This window comes from Eleutherodactylus coqui, chromosome 4 (assembly GCF_035609145.1).
Source record: "Eleutherodactylus coqui strain aEleCoq1 chromosome 4, aEleCoq1.hap1, whole genome shotgun sequence".
Lineage (NCBI taxonomy): Eukaryota > Metazoa > Chordata > Amphibia > Anura > Eleutherodactylidae > Eleutherodactylus > Eleutherodactylus coqui.
In genome coordinates, this window is record NC_089840.1 from 256664499 (window position 1) to 256682092 (window position 17594).

Sequence of the window (17594 nt, forward strand, 5' to 3'; positions counted from 1 at the left end):
TGTGACAACGGCCGTAACCTGGTGGCGGCTCGGCAGCCTCACGCACGTGCCATGCCTGGCCCACGTCTTTAATTTGGTGGTTCAGCGCTTTCTGAAAAGCTACCCTCGCTTGTCAGACCTGCTCGGAAAGGTGCGCCGCCTCTGCGCACATTTCCGCAAGTCCCACACGGACGCTGCCACCCTGCGCACCCTGCAACATCGGTTTAATCTGCCAGTGCACCGACTGCTGTGCGACGTGCCCACACGGTGGAACTCTACGCTCCACATGTTGGCCAGGCTCTATGAGCAGCGTAGAGCTATAGTGGAATACCAACTCCAACATGGACAGCGTAGTGGGAGTCAGCCTCCTCAATTCTTTACAGAAGAGTGGGCCTGGTTGGCAGACATCTGCCAGGTCCTTGGAAACTTTGAGGAGTCTACCCAGATGGTGAGCGGCGATGCTGCAATCATTAGCGTCACCATTCCTCTGCTATGCCTCTTGAGAAGTTCCCTGCAAAGCATGAAGGCAGACGCTTTGCGCTCGGAAACGGAGGCGGGGGAAGACAGTATGTCGCTGGATAGTCAGAGCACCCTCATGTCTATATCTCAGCGCGTTGAGAAGGAGGAGGAGGAGGGGGAGGAGCATGAGGAGGAGGGGGAAGAGACAGCTTGGCCTACTGCTGAGGGTACCCATGCTGCTTGCCTGTCATCCTTTCAGCGTGTATGGCCTGAGGAGGAGGAGGAGGAGGATCCTGAAAGTGATCTTCCTAGTGAGGATAGCCATGTGTTGCGTACAGCATGTACAGCGCAGGCAGGGGAACACTCTCCAAGGCCTTTGACAGCTTTATGGCTCCCCAGCAAGACTGTGTCACCGCTCCCCAGTCAAGGCTGAGTCGGCGGGAGCACTGTAAAAGGATGATGAGGGAGTACGTAGCCGATCGCACGACCGTCCTCCGTGACGCCTCTGCTCCCTACAACTACTGGGTGTCGAAGCTGGACATGTTGCCTGAACTCGCGCTGTATGTCCTGGAGGTGCTTGCTTGTCCTGCGGCTAGCGTCTTGTCAGAGAGGGTGTTTAGTGCGGCTGGGGGAATCATCACGGATAAGCGTACCCGCCTGTCAACTGACAGTGCCGACAGGCTTACACTCATAAAGATGAACAAAGCCTGGATTTCCCCAGACTTCTCTTCTCCACCAGTGGACAGCAGCGATACCTAAACAATACGTAGGCTGCACCCGCGGATGGAAGCATCGTTCTCTATCACCATAAAAAAACGGGGACCTTTTAGTTTCATCAATCTGTGTATTATATTCATCCTCCTCCTCCTGCTCCTCCTCCTGAAACCTCACGTAATCACGCCGAACGGGCAATTTTTCTTAGGCCCACGAGGCTCAGTCATATTACTTTAGTAAACAATGTTTATACGTTTCAATTCTCATTAAAGCGTTGAAACTTGCACCTGAACCAATTTTTATTTTAACTGGGCTGCCTATAGGCCTAGTTACAAATTAAGCCACATTAACCAAAGCGATTAATGGGTTTCACCTGCCCTCTTGGTTGGGCATGGGCAATTTTTCTGAGGTACATTAGTACTGTTGGTACACCAATTTTTTGGGGCCCTCGCCTACAGTGTAATCCTAGTAATTTTTATGGGCTTCGCCTGCACTCATGCTACAGCAAGGTGTGTGGGGTTGGCCTACACTTTTGCTACATAAATGTAACTGGGGCCTTGTCTATACTGCAACTACTGAAATGTGAAAGAGACTGTTATCTCCCTAAACTGCTGCAACGGGAATGTTACTGTGGCCTGTCTTGACTGCTACTACTACTGAAATGGAACTAAGACTGCGCTCCCCCTGTACTGCTGCTTCGGAATTGTTACTGGGGCCTGTATTGACTGCTACTACTACTGAAATGGAACTAAGACTGTGCTCCCCCTATACTGCTGCTTCGGAATTGTTACTGGGGCCTGTCTGGACTGCTACTACTACTGAAATGGAACTAAGACTGTGCTCCCCCTATACTGCTGCTAGTGATATGTTACTGGGGCCTGTCCCTAATGCTACCGCTGCTAATGCTATGTCACTGTGGTGTGGAAACGGAGGCTTCCCAAAGACATGATGGTGGCGAGGCCATTTCCCACCAACGCGGTTACTGTTAACGTACATATTACCAGTCTGACTGGGGCATGCACTGTGGGCCGAAGCCCACCTGTATTGTATGTGACGTTAGCTCTGCTGAGCAGGGCTCTGCAATGGGATACATTTATGTACCGCCGATGGGTTCCAGGGAGCCACCCATGCTGTGGGTCCACAGGGACTTCACATTAGGGATTTGTACCTGCCAGTGTCTATGTATTAAAAACCCCGGTCAGACTGGGGCATGCAGTGTGGGCCGAAGACCACCTGCATTTAATCTGACGTTACCTCAGCTGTGCTGGGCACCGCAATTTATTTATTTTTGTACCGCCGGTGGCTTCCTAGGACCCACCTATGCTGTCAGTCCACACGGAGTTGTAACTGCATGTGTCTACTTATAAAGAACCCCAGTCTGACTGGGGCATGCAGTGTGGGCCGAAGCCCACCTGCATTTAATCTGACGTTACCTCAGCTGTGGTGGGCACTGCAATGGGATTTATTTATGTACCGCCGGTGGGTTCCAGGGAGCCACCCATGCTTTGGGTCCACATGGACTTCACATTAGGGAGTTGTACCTGCCTGTGTCAACTTATAAAAAACCTCAGTCTGACTGGGGCATGCAGTGTGGGCCGAAGCCCACCTGTATTTAATCTGACGTTAGCTCTTCTATCAGGGGCACTGCATTGGGACAAACTACAGGAGCAATACAGCACTAATGAGATGTGCACAGCTACGCTAGCATTGGAGTCCGCTGTAGGCACGCGATTGCTGAGGGTTTGTGCAGAGGCCTATGTCCTGGGTGCAGTGAAAGTCCGCTTCCTGCCTAGGATTGCTGAAGCTGTGGGCCGAGGCCTATGTCGTGGGCACGGTGCAAGTCTGCCATGTTTGGCTGCTCAGATCAATTTTTGGTTCATGTCTTGGGTTTCCTAGGACCCACCTATGCTGTTGGTGCAAACTTAGCTCCCATCGCGGTGTTTGACCTGTCTGGCACAAAGACACTGACTGACTTGGGTAGGGGGCAGAGCGCAGACGGCTTTCCCCTTGCAGTGTCGATTGAGCTATGCGACACCTTTACAGAATGAATAGTGTGTGGCACATGGATTCCCCATTGCTATGCCCACATGTGCAGTTCCTCATGGAGGTGGCACAGGATTGGATTTCTCATTGCTTCTGTACAGCATTGTGGGCTATCGCCCCGCCCCTTTTAAAGAGGGCTGCTGCCTGGCCCTGCCAACCCTCTGCAGTGTGTGCCTCCAGTTCCTCCTCATGGCAGATGCACTTATAAATAGACATGAGGGTGGTGTGGCTATGAGGCCAGCGTGTGGCATGAGGGCAGCTGAATGCTGTGCAGGGACACTTTGGTGTGCGCTGTGGACACTGGGTCGTGCGGGGGGGTTGGGCAGCATGTAACCCAGGAGAAGTGGCAGCGGAGTGTCATGCAGGCAGTGATTGTGCTTTGTTGGAGGTAGTGTGGTGCTTAGCTAAGGTATGCCTTGCTAATGAGGGTTTTTCAGAAGTAAAAATTGTTGGGAGGGGGGGCCCACTCTTGCCGCTATTGTGGCTTAATAGTGGGACCTGGGAACTTGAGATGCAGCCCAACATGTAGCCCCTCGCCTGCCCTATCCGTTGCTGTGTCGTTCCCATCACTTTCTTGAATTTCCCAGATTTTCACAAATGAAAACCTTAGCGAGCATCGGCGATATACAAAAATGCTCGAGTCGCCCATTGACTTCAATGGGGTTCGTTACTCAAAACGAACCCTCGAGCATCGCGGAAAGTTCGACTCGAGTAACGAGCACCCGAGCATTTTGGTGCTCGCTCATCTCTAATTTTTTTTTAACAGTATCAATCAAAGAGCATAAATGACAAAATACATTTTTTCTGCGGGTTGGTACGATTACAAAAATACCAAAAGCATTATAATTTTTTTAGGTTTTTCCACTTTTGCACGATAAAAACCCTTTTCTTTTGGAAATTCTAATTATTTTTGCATTGTTGCATTCAAAGCTGCATAACTTTTTTATTCTTCGATGGTCGGAGCTCTGTGAGGGCTTGTTTTTTCCGTCACGGGCTGTAGTTTTTATTTTTACCATTTTTGGGTATATATGTCTTTTTTGATCGCTTTTATTGCGCTTTTTTGGAGGTAAAAGGAATAAAATAAGCATTTTTTGCTGCACACGATAAATAACGTGCTGAAATTATAGCACAAGTCGTTACGGACACAATGATACCACACGTGGGGTTTTCCTTACATTTTAAATTTTTTTATATAAATAGGGGAAAATGAGCAAAAAATGTTTTTTCTTTTTACACTCTTTCTTTTTCTTTTTTTTACATTGTTTAGGTTCCTGAAGGTGACCTGATCCGTACCAGCTATTATCCCTATGGTAAGGCATTGCAGGACATCTGTCCTGCAATGTCTTATTGCTTGTTATAGCGATCATACGCAATGGCAAAGCAGGACGCCTGTAGCTGGCATGCTGTTGCCATGGTAACCCGTCGGCCCTTCCCGATTACATCGGGGGGGATGATGACATCACAGAGGGAGCGCACTCCCTCTGCAAACCCTTTGCACACCGCGATCTACATAGATCGTGGCGTGTAAGGGGTTAACAGCGGGGGGTAGCACTGTCCCAATGCACCCCCACTGTTGCAGTGGGAGGCCGGCTATCAGTAACAGCCAGCACCCTTCAGGATCCGCAAGTTCCACATGACGTAAGGTTACCTCATGTTGCCTTAAGTACCACCCTGCCATGACGTAACCTTATGTCCTGTGGTGTTAAGGGGTTAATCTGGTAGCACCTCCATACGCCAGATGAAAACCTACTCCAGCTAGAAGGTTTATGTTATAATCTATGACAGTATGCACAGCCATTCTCAATGAAAAGTGACAAGGCACAGCGTACAGCACCCAAAAGTTGTTTTGGTCCATGTGCCAAAACTGCAACTTTTGGAAGCCAGAAGTCCCCAATGTATCTAAAAAAGTAGCATATTTACTTAGACAAGCGTTATGTACACCAGTCTAAGGCCGGGCTCACATGAACGGGTGGGATTCCGCATGCGGAAGCCTGCAACGAATTCTGTCTGTGAGCTTTCCTGCTTTACTGGGATCGCTACTTCCCTGAAGTGATGTGAGGTGTTTTTAACCCCAAAACACCTCACATCTGTGGCATATCCCGTATCGGCGAGCACGATATTGGGCACTCGCCTGTGTAAAATTAGCCTAAGAGATGCAATTTGTGCCATCTGGCCCCCCCTCAATGCGCCAGACTGAAAACTATACCAGCTTCAAGCTGACACAGTTTTCAGCTATACAGTTTTTGGCATACATTATAGTAAATCTGATGGGCCAAGCATGCTCCCTAAAGCCAGGCCCTGCCCACATTTAGAAAAAGTGGCAGACTCGGCATAAAAGCTCAAAAAGAAAACTGGCATATAAAGCGTAAAAGATATGTATGCCCAAAGATGCAAACCGCAGAAAAAGTAAGCGGTCCTAATGAAAAGCAGCTGGAGGGTCAATTTTCTACTAAGCCACATGACTGTGTATAAAAGGAGCATGTTAGAGACGCAGAGTCTCTCAGAAGCAAAGATGGTCAGAGATTCACCAATCTGTACAAAACTGCATCTAAAAATTGTGGAACAATTTCAGAAAAATGTTCCTCAAATTTTACAGTTTGCATCTTTGCAAATTTGAGAAACATTTTTTGGAAAATTTTCCACAATTCTTAGATGCAGTTTTGTACAGATTGGTGAATCTCTGACCATCTTTGTTTCTGAGAGACTCTGCCTCTCTAACATGCTCCTTTTATACACAGTCATGTGACTTAGTAGAAAAGTTACCCTCCAGCTGTTTTTCATTAGGACCGCTTACTTTTTCGGCGTTTTGTTAACCCTGTCCCAGCTTTTGTGAGATGTGTTGTTGCCTTCAATTTCTAAATGGGTCAATTTAAAAAAAAATGAAATGGAAAAATGTCTCCCTTTCCCCTTCTAATATCTGCTCTGTGTTCTATTGTGGATAAAATATGGTTATTTGAGATTTCCAAATCATTGCATTTTTTTTTCTTCACATTTATTTACATTTTACACAGCGGCCCATCTCTTTTGGAATTGAGGTTGTATATGATACTCACCCAATATAATGCAAAAATAATATAGTTCCATAATAATCCCTTCAGTTGAATGTTTTGTACAATCACCTAGAGGTCATCAGTAGCATTGCAAGTTTTAAATTGGATGAAATGAATGACACCCGCAGACGTCTTCCATCAATGCACATCTCCCGTATTTTCAGTAGATAAGCCTCTCAGTAATATGATAAAACTGAAATACTTCAGATGCATCACAGGAAATCATCATTTCCCAGTTATCTGGACCTCCAAATTACTAATTAAAAACATTTTTGCTAAACAGTTACCAAAGTGCACAGATGATGCTCCAAATTCATTTCTTCAAGGACATGAGCATGAGATGAATAGAAATCAGCATCTCTGTTTTGTAGATTCTTCTTTCTTGGCTTATTCGACAAATACAGATATTTTAGCACAGTTGCCTGAACTGAATTTTAACTAACTCTCTAATAAAACCTGTGCAGGAATTATTTAGCAAGATCTGCCAAGTGCAAACCAGGAGAAATACTGCATGGTGAGACTGCGGAGCTGACAAATAGTTTCCAAAAATCAATCTACTCTATCCATTTATCTCATATCTATCTATTTTACATTTATCTATCTATCTATCTATCTATCTATCTATCTAGGCCACTGACTCAGAATTAACTATATTAGGGATTAATTAGCTGCTGGCTATTAGCACTACGGTAAGTGGGATGAGAGAAAGTGCCACAGGAAAACTCCACCCATGATGCACAGTCACACTACTGGTAGTGTTGTATCTTGTCTCTCCCAGAACTGTGGGTGGAGACAAGGGGTTGTGCTACTGGAGTAAAATGGGATGCCCACAGTGGCTATTGGTCCCCGACTCCCAGGTTATTTCTACCACCACCCACTCATTTCACCTCCCCACTGCTGTAAGGGGTCCCTGCTGCTTGGATTTATCTGCTCCCCGCTTGGGACAGCCACTGTTCCCCGGTAATCTCACCTACCCACTGCTGTCACTGTCCCAGCCGCTTGGAGTTATCGGCTCCCTGCTCCGGCGCTGTCCATAGTGACTTTTCTCGGCAGGCTGCCATCAGCTCTGCATGTCTGGTGCTTTTAGGCTCCCCTCTCATGACCCCTCTCTGCTCTGCCGCTGTCCAGTCCTCCACTGTCATACTCCATGCCAAACTCACATCACATCTTGCAGCGCTGATGGCAGGCCGCCGAGGAAAGTCACAATGGACAGCGCAGGATGGGGGAGGAAATAACTCCTAGTGCAAGGGACAGTGACAGTAGCAGGGAGGTGAGATTACCAGGGGAGAGTGCTTGTTCGTAGTGGGGAGCAAATAAACCCAAGCGGCACGGGACAGTGACAACAGCGGGGAGGTGAGATGAGGGGGGGCAGGGGGAATTAGCTGGGAGTCGGGGACCAATAGCCAGCTGTAGGCGTTCCATGTTACTCCAGCAGCACAACCCCTTGTCTTCACCCACAGTTCCAGTGGAAACAAGATACAACAGTGCCCACACTGCTTTGCATGTTAACATGCCAGAGAAGAGCAGTTAGGACATCTATAGCCATCCATAGCACATGCCGCATATGTTGCAGGCTATGAACTTACTCCATACATGGCAGATATCAGCTTTCTTTGACAGCCGAAAGCCTCCCACAACAGCTGCAATCGGAGATAACTATGATTGCGACTGTTAAAACTTCAATCATTCTGGATTAAAATGCCCTGAACGCCTTTCAGATCTCAGGGCAGCCTGGGGTCTTCTGAAGGCCCTCAGGGCTGCCATGATTGTTTGTTTATTAAAATTCATTATAATGCAATACCATAGTATTTCATTATACTGTATAAGCAATCAAACGATTGCAAGTTCAAGTCCTCTATGGGGACAAAATAAAAAACTAAAAATAAATAAAATAACTTCTGTTTAATTATTCTAAAAATAAAAAAATATTAAAAATTATCACCATAATCATTTGCAAACTGGACAAGAACAGGCCTCACTAAAGTATACCACTTTCTTTCTATTATGGACTGACCCCATTCCCTACTCTAAAAGAAAAATATAATTTACTGTATATTTTTTTGTAGAAGTATTCAGATACCTACAACTAAAAAAAATCTTACATCCTCTCTCCTTAAAAACACACATTCTCCATTGACTCTAACTCCATTCGAAAGATACTGTTAAAAATAAAAAGAAAAATATTAAAAGTTAAACAAAAACCTTTTCCCAGTCATCACATCTAAAATGTAAAAAAAACATTAAAAAATCTAAAAATTGGTATGGCTTCATCCATTAAAGGGGTTGTCCCGCGGCAGCAAGTGGGTCTATACACTTCTGTATGGCCATATTAATGCACTTTGTAATGTACATTGTGCATTAATTATGAGCCATACAGAAGTTATAAAAAGTTTTTTACTTACCTGCTCCGTTGCTAGCGTCCTCGTTCCCATGGAGCCGACTAATTTTCGCCCTCCGATGGCCAAATTAGCCGCGCTTGCGCAGTCCGGGTCTTCTGCTCTCTTCAATGGAGCCGCTCGTGCAGAATGCCGGCTCCGTGTAGCTCCGCCCCGTCACGTGCCGATTCCAGCCAATCAGGAGGCTGGAATCGGCAATGGACCGCACAGAAGAGCTGCGGTCCACGGAGGGAGCAGACCCCGGCGGCCATCTTCAGCAGGTAAGTATGAAGACGCCGGACCGCCGGGATTCAGGTAAGCGCTGAGCGGTTTGTTTTTTTAACCCCTGCATCAGGGTTGTCTCGCGCCGAACGGGGGGGGGGGATTAAAAAAAAAAACCCGTTTCGGCGCGGGACAACCCCTTTAAGGACCGCTTTATTAAAAAATCTCAATATTCATCCCGCATGATTAACTCAGTGAGAAAAATAATGTAATAGCAGAATTATGTTTTTTTTGTTCACTCCTCCAACCGAAAATTGAATAAAAAGTGATAGAAAAGTCATGTGTTCTCCAAAATGGTACCAATGCAAACAACAGGTCACCCCATAAAAAAATAAGTCTTCACACAGCCTCATCAAAGGTGAAATAAAGTCATGGGTGTCAAAATACAGAGAAAGACAGCAATTTAAAAAAAGGTTTCACTACATGAAAAAAACTATATAAATTTAGTACTCATACTGACCCACAGAATAGAAACAACATTTTTACTGCACCATGAATGCCATAAAAGTAAGCCCCTCCTAAATGGTGCAGGGTTTTTCCCATTCTGCCCCATTTAGAACTTTTCAAAAGTCTCCAGATATATCATATGCTATAATTTAAAAATACAACTTGTCCTATAAAAACAAGCCCTCATGTATACGTCCCCATAAAAATAAAAAAAGTTGTGATTTTTGGAAAATGTGAATACCGTAGCTGCAGAATGTGTCCAGGACGCAGGCGCATCGATGAAAGTGTTCAACAAGTGTTCTCATATACTAATAGCAAAAATATTGCAAATGGTAAGAAATAGAGATGAGCGAGTATACTCGCTAAGGTACATTACTCGAGCGAGTAGTGCCTTAGCCGAGTATCTCCCCGCTCGTCTCTAAAGATTCAGGGGCCGGCGGCGGGCGGGGAGCGGCGGGGGGAGAGCGGGGAGGAACGGAGGGGAGATCTCTCTCTCCCTCTCTCCCCCCCCCCCCCCCCCCCCGCTCCCTGCCGCAACTCACCTGTCACCCGCGCCAGCCCCCGAATCTTTAGAGACAAGCGGGGAGATACTCGGCTAAGGCTACTCGCTCGAGTAATGTGCCTTAGCGAGTATACTCGCTCATCTCTAGTAAGAAACTCGAACACAAAGTATGTTAAGAAGTTGTAGAACTTTTCATTTATACAATGATTAAGTTTTAATTACAAAAAACTTTACAAAGTTTACATTAAAAAAGTTAAATCCCTTTAAGGAGTCCGGAACGGCTGAATGCTACCCCCTGCGGAGATTCTATAGGACATGGCATTTACATTTAGTTTTTCATAAAGAACCGGCAATGAAAAATCGTGACTGACAGTTTGAAAAACTCAGCCGGAGATTTTCATTTCCAGCTTAATTCATTGGCTTTCTTGCATCCTGTTCTGTATGAGTCACATCTGAAGGACTCTCCACATCAACAACCTACTTTAATCCTGTCTTCAACAGCATCTTACACCTAAAAAGGATTTTTTAGATCTTTGATGCAACAATTTAAATGGGTCAGTGGAAGGGACTAAATGATTGATCCTTGAACCTTTGTGCTGATCCGTTAATGTGCCATATAATGTCTTGTGAGCAAAACCCCGGAATTTAGGCAATCAATAAATCGGCTGTAGCGATGCAACATGCTGCAGGCTTCACTTCCACTTATTGCAACACCTACAGAAAGCCCTCCATGTGGTCCTTATCGCCTTCTTCCTTATGAACGCAGAAATGTGTCTTCGCCAGGCTTTAAAAACCTAATCCTGTTTTACGAAGCACAGAAAGCACACTGGGAGAGTGAAATTCTCTCCAGGCAGCAATATTCTGTACATCTGCTGATATTTAAGGGACACAAATCTCATAATGAATGAAGTGGTCGCCACTCGTTTCACTGTAGAGATACTTTAGTCATAGTATGACTAACAGACATCGCAAATATAATGCAAAAGTATTCACACATTCAGAGCGGTAAATTGAAGCTCCTGGCCCTCCATGCAAACAACCGTAGGCAGCAATCCCCCTCCTATTATGGGCCATCTATAATACCACTGTCAAAAAGGAGTATTTGTGCCCTCGTAGTCACCTGGTGCAGCTGGTACCTCCGTATCCTCCATATCAGGGGTGTCAAACTCATATCTTGCTATGCCTGGTATGCAGTGGATAGCTGTAGACCTCACCTGAGCACTATCGTCACTTCAAGCAGCTGATCGGCAGAGGTCCCAGAGGAGGACCCCTGCTGATCAACTATTGATGACCTATCCTGAATATAAGTCTATAAAGGGATTTCCTAGCACTAAAATATTGATGACCTCCCCTCAGGATAGTAGGGGAGCCTGTAAGTGCAACAGGATATTTATTGGAAGTGCTGTTCCCCTTCTCATTCCTTTCTCCCCTCAGGATAGGTCATCAATGGTTGATTGGTGGGAGTCCACCACTTTGGATCCCTGGCAATCAGCTGATTAAAGAGGCTGGGGCGCTCAGATGTGTCTTCTTAGTCATGTGACGTCACACATCAGTCACATGGCCTGAGAGCAGCTCAGTCCCATTCAAGTGAATGGAATTGCATAACCATTATAAAATGTATAATGCTATGCCTTGTATGGATTGAAGTGACAGTGGCACTCGCATAATCGTAGCTGCCCGTTTAATCAGCTAATTTGCGGGGATCCCGAATGGCAGACCCCAACTGACCCCTAAAGATAAATCATCAATTACTTAGTTCCAGAAAACCCCCCTAACATAATTTCTGTCCTTAGATATTACGCTCTGTTATCATAAGGGCCAAAGTATGCATTCATATTAACTAAAAGGGGCAATAATCCTGAAGCCTCATTATCACAATATGCCGCCTGAACTAATATTACTTCCACCTTTATTTTGAAGGTATGTCAGTTTTGGTATTTCTAGGCAGTATATAGCAATATTATTTTATGGCACTATTGTGTAAGCAATCTACAAACCTCCTAGGGATGGGGCTTATGCAGATATTTCAGAGTGGGTGTTCATGGGGGGTTTTCTTGGGCTGGTCGAGGTCAGATCTGGCCCCACTGTTTGTACCATTCACATCATCAAGGGGGCTAGCAGTTCGGCTCATTTTAATAACCAAGCCAGCCCTGCACTATGTCTGCATTGGCTATAATGGACAAGGGGCTGTCTTAGTTATTTAGTTGAACGGAACAGCCCTCTCCTTGATGACATGACGGTCACAGAGAGAGGAGCCGCACCAGTTGATCCGCTGTTGGAACTTGGTCGGAAGTGGAAGTTCCAACACCGTTGGTCCGTGTGATTATTTAGACTACCTGGACTACACCTTTACATAGTAATCCGTAATATAGCTTTCATGCACTTGACAGTCAGTGTTGCTCCTTATTTCATACTTGCATTTCTTGATCGATACTTCATGTTGCTTTTTCAACCTCATATTGCAGGTCTGTGCACTGACCTGGGCAGTGAATTTATTATAACCAATACTTTATAGTTCATATTTCCGCACACAGAATAAAGACGTGCGAAAGAGTACCATGGGTCATTGATGAGTCATGAAAACTCAGCCAAAGCACTTAAGAACATCAATTTCTAGAGAGAATATTTTATAATTAACAGTTATTAGGTTGATACAAAAGCGTAGTATAATTATGATTGCTATGCCATGATGGAAGATTACTGTAAGAGAACCTGTTTGTTGTCCAGATTGGAAGTCTGCACTTCATACCTGCAAAGGTGCTAATTGTACTGTTACTATCTCTGGGTAAAGTCAAATGTGAACTGCACCTTACTGAAATGCAACACTGAATTGTACTTAAAAATGCAAAGTGATTGTAAATTTGCACTTAAGAGAGCTGAAGATTTCTGTTGTTCTAAAACAACAAACTGCTCCATGTTTTCACCGTTGATCCTGCCTCCTGGAGTCCCTTCCCACCATCTGCCATCTGCACTGAGGTACCACACTACACTTCAGGGGAAAGAAATGCTTTATTTTACTTTTCTCATTTCTATGATATTATTTTGATGGTACAGGTCTTTGTCTGTATAGTAACTGCCGACATGAACTTGACAAATGCTCCTTTTCCCTGTAAAGAATCGCACCAGAATCGCACTTTTCCCAGTGGAAAGGAGCTGTGGCACCCTGATCTTTTCCGCTGCTCCCCACCTAGGTCTGGTCCGGCTTGCTGCATATGTGACATTTGCTTGCAAATACAGCGGTACTCGATATTAATATGAAGTTATTTCTGAGTCTGGCGTTAGGACCTTTTTACATGGGCCGATAAATCGTTCAGTACAAATTCCATCCCCTGTCTGAACGATGAATGAGAATTTGTTTGCTTCTCATTCATATTTCAGTACATGCAGAATACTGATCGGCAGATGTAAATGGGGCAATCGTTCACTTGTAAATGACTGCCTGTTTATTGTGAATGGAGGAGGGCGCACCGGAACGATTTGCCACTATTCACTGAGCGATGCTCGTGCCTGTGTAAAAGCACATGAACGATTATCCCTGTGATGATCGGCGCACAACAGATCATCCCATGTTAAAGGGCCCTGACACAGAGATACCAGTAGTCGGTAGGCAGTTATAATTAATCATACTATTCGTTTGTTTCCCATGTGTAAACTATTCCATTAAATCTATCCTTTAGCAAATACATTTTTATGTTTCTGTATTCCACATCATATCCTAAAAGACCCTGCGCCTTGCCCGTGACCCATTACATCATAATTTAGCACTATGATATAGGCAATATGACTACTAGTGCAGCCCTGTATGGCAGTAGGTCATCGAGGCATTGTCTTACATTATTTGGCACTATGATCCAGGAAATGTCTGAGAATATTATTTGGACACTGTGTGGCAGTATGAAATGGGTTTTATTACCTGACATGTAAACCTGTTATTTTACATCACTGCTAAAAGCATAGTAATCATTTCAACAAGTTCCATTAAAAATATTCTAAAAGGTTGGTTTTTTTTTTCCGAAACAGAAAAATATAATTTGGATTATTAAAACAAAATCGCAGCAAGAATTCTGCCTTGTGAGTTAAATATCCACATAACTCTTAACAATATAATCTCATTAAACTGTCAATTCCTCCAGTGCTCTTTCTCAGGAAATCAATTCCCATGAATTTCAGATGTTCAGGAGTTGATGCATAGATCTTAATAAATATCCTTCTAATGACATATTAAAATAAACTCGACATCCCTGGACCAGCGATCTGAGCAGTGCATAAATAAAATACTCCAGCAAAGGTTAATAAAGAACTATCCTTATCTGTGAAGTCTTCTAAGACAACCCCATACGTTTCTTTAAAGGCATACTCCGGGCAGAATTAATACAGTGTATTGCCTGAAGTTGAGCCAAAGTGGGTAGAACATGCATGACATAGGGATTCTCTTTTTGGTGTTCTTTGGCCAACTATCTTATATATATATGGGGGTCTCTTCACTTTTACATGATGGCAGATGTGTGGGGAAAGAAGCCCAATCCCTTGTTACTGTGGAAAGTGCTACAAAAATGGTGGAGTCAAGAGGAATGAGAGATAACTATCAGGGTACACAAATTTTTAAAAGTGACCCTCCAGTTTCTGGACAAAAAAAACTGTCCAGAGAGAACAGGAAATATATTACCTGTACTTGTTCTTCTCTGCCATCCCTCTGATCTGGGTCTGGTTTTCAGCCATCCCAAGATGTTCCATGCAATCTTTAGACTACTCACTATACATTGGTAATGTTAGACTATTTGCTCTCTGATTGGCCAAAGTGCTTATGTGAACAGTGCTGGCCTATCAGAGAACAGTGCACAGTGTATATTATGTAGTCATAAAATAGCAACAGCCATCTTGAATGGCTGAAAACCAGGACTGGAGCATCAAATCAAAGGGCTGACGGAGAATAAGTAATAAACCCCTTATTCTCTGGTCCCTTCACAGAATTCTGTCTCAAAAACAAAGGGTTGCTTTATGTGTGTAATATCTGTGGATGTGGAACAACTGTGTCAACTACCTGGTAGGTGATGATCCAGTCCAGCATGTTTGACAGCCGACCCCAGCGTGGGAGGTAAGATACCAGATGTACGAACCCCGTATGTAGATGGAAGCTAGGGAAAGTATCTTGCTCCGAACTAATAACCAGAAGAGGGAAACCCCTGCCTATAAGCGGAGCACTCATCCCGATAAGGTCTTCTTCTAGGAGCTGACTGACCCTGACAGGACAGAATGCCTATAAATAAATGACAGAATAATACCGGGATGTACAGGAACAAAGCAGGTACAGGCTGACAAGGATAAACAAAAGAACAGACTCACGAGGATAACAGAAACCTGGATACATGAATGGAGGACACAGAACACGAACAGAAAGCAAGGTAGCAAGGAAACTGACGGAGCAGTGGCTAAACATGGAGTTATGGACAACAATCACACAACAACACTACAGCACTGACTGAAAGGCCCAGGGCAGCTATATGGGCAGGTAATTAGAAAAGGTGCATCAGTTGAGCAGAAGGCCCAGAAGTGCAGGAAGAGAATAAATGTAAGTTTAGTGAACAGGGAGAGCAGGATGACGCCCTCGCCTGCCGGACACAGAAGCAGAGAATTGTATCTGAACAGTGCACCTGACAATGGGAAGGTACAAGGGTAAATAATGCCACAGGAGAACAGATACAAATTTGTGGCTGAGAGTAACATATATGTTTTTACATGCTGCATGATGTGAATGTATTAATATCAGCTAAAAAGGGGGTCTCTTAATCTGGAAAACCCAGAAAGTCTGTACATTATGTGGGCATTGCGCAAACCTGTGTAATGCATCATTTCCCTGTGGAGGCACTGTATGGAAATTGAACACTTGTGGTGAGATTCAGACCCATCAGCAGGGTAGGATTTGGGGAACCCTTCTTACAAGATTGTCTAAAGTGGACACCCCAGATGAGATTTAATTACACAAACCCAGAAAACTTGTTTAACTACTTCAGCAACATCAAGTTTATGTATATGGGGGGAAGGGGTGTAGGGGGTTAAATACCTATGCATATACATCTATTTATCTCATTGCTAGTACCTTCTGATTAGTCACATTACTGTTTTTTTCTCTACCTTTGCTGCTGTGGATTAACAGAACCTGAGATGCCATTGAGTGGCTGAAGTGCTTGGTACAAAAGACATGTGTTGTTCCCAGGTGCTGGTGTAACTCAGCAGTTTTGAAGAAAGTGGAGAGCCTTGTGAGGAGTGAGCTGCCCCAGTGCTACTGAAGAACTGAGTTTTCTCGTACTAGAGAGAGAATACACAACTCAGATTCCAGGAGTGGCACTATCTAGCTATTGCAACATGAGTTCCAGAGGGAGGTCTGCCGAATGTCAACTGCAATTACTGCCCCAAAGTGCCAAGCCATCACCGGGAGAGAGACCACCAGAGAGAACAAATAGACCGAAAGCCAGTATCTGGATATTCAAGTTTCAGTGGTGTGTAATCATGAGTACCATCACCCAGGCTCCTCACCAGTAAAACGGATTATTCTGACTTTATCACTGTACAGCTGTGCCAAAGGTACTGTGCTAATACTTTGTTCATGGGACACTGACTGTGTAGAGAAGTAATGGAAATTGGGAATGGCTTTTCTTTATATGCAAAGTTGGTGATTAATTGATGTTATTTGATGATGGGGCAATTATTGTTTTTTAAGTTCAGACAATGTGTATTTAATTACCTGCGTGTAATACATGCCATCAACTGACCACCATTTGGATATGCAGGTCTGATGTACTAGGTGAGAAACATTTTCTTATTGGCAGCAGGGGTCACATGGCACACTTGAAGACTAAGGAAGAAAGTAAATGGAAACCACATGAGTGATGGACTGGTTGGTACCTGTATCAGGGCCTCCAGATTGGCCTTTGGACAGGATATAGCCAAGGAAGTGTCCTACCCCTTAATATTGTCTCATGCAAGGAAATCACCAAGAGCAGCTCTGGATTCAAAAAAGTTACAGTGATGCAGCACCATTGAAAAGGAGGGCGATTACCCCCTCAGAGCTCCGCTTGCAATGTGCCCTCCGCTGCCGCTGGAGCCCAATCCTCACACAGAGGAAAAGGACATTTGCACTTGTTTATTAAGAGTGAGTACCAGTGCGAGCAGCGCTTGTTATTATTCAACTAGAGAGAAAGAGACTTTCATGTGACAACTCTCAGGATCTTAGAGCCCAAAGGCGAGACTGTTCCCTTTCCCTACATTTGTTCTGTACCATGTGAAGCATCAATTTGCCTCTTGTTCCCGGACAAACTGTTCTGAATAAATTCCTGCTCCTTTAGCATCATGTAATATGTCTGATGAGTTCCTTGGTTCCCGCCATTGCCCGCTGTCACTCATGATGCAGGGCTGTGACCATGGCCATTTTCTGAGATGTAGGGATCTAACTAGAGACATGGCCCTAAGTACCTTGCCTCTGTCCTGGGAGGAGAGGACCTCCTCTTCCCAACAGCCACTACCCATCAGAATCCCAGACTTTAGCAAGAAATTAGGGACAGTGCCCCTATTTCCTGAAACCCTGGTGGGCCCTTACTCTACCCTGGGGGACCTTCCCCCCTCCCTAAGTTACTTCAGAGGAGACTCCTATGTTCAACCAGCATCTGTAGTGCTATTTGCCCCCGGCCAGGGTAAACGATTTATGGACTGAGATAATTCTATATTGTGTGCACAATATTAAGGACA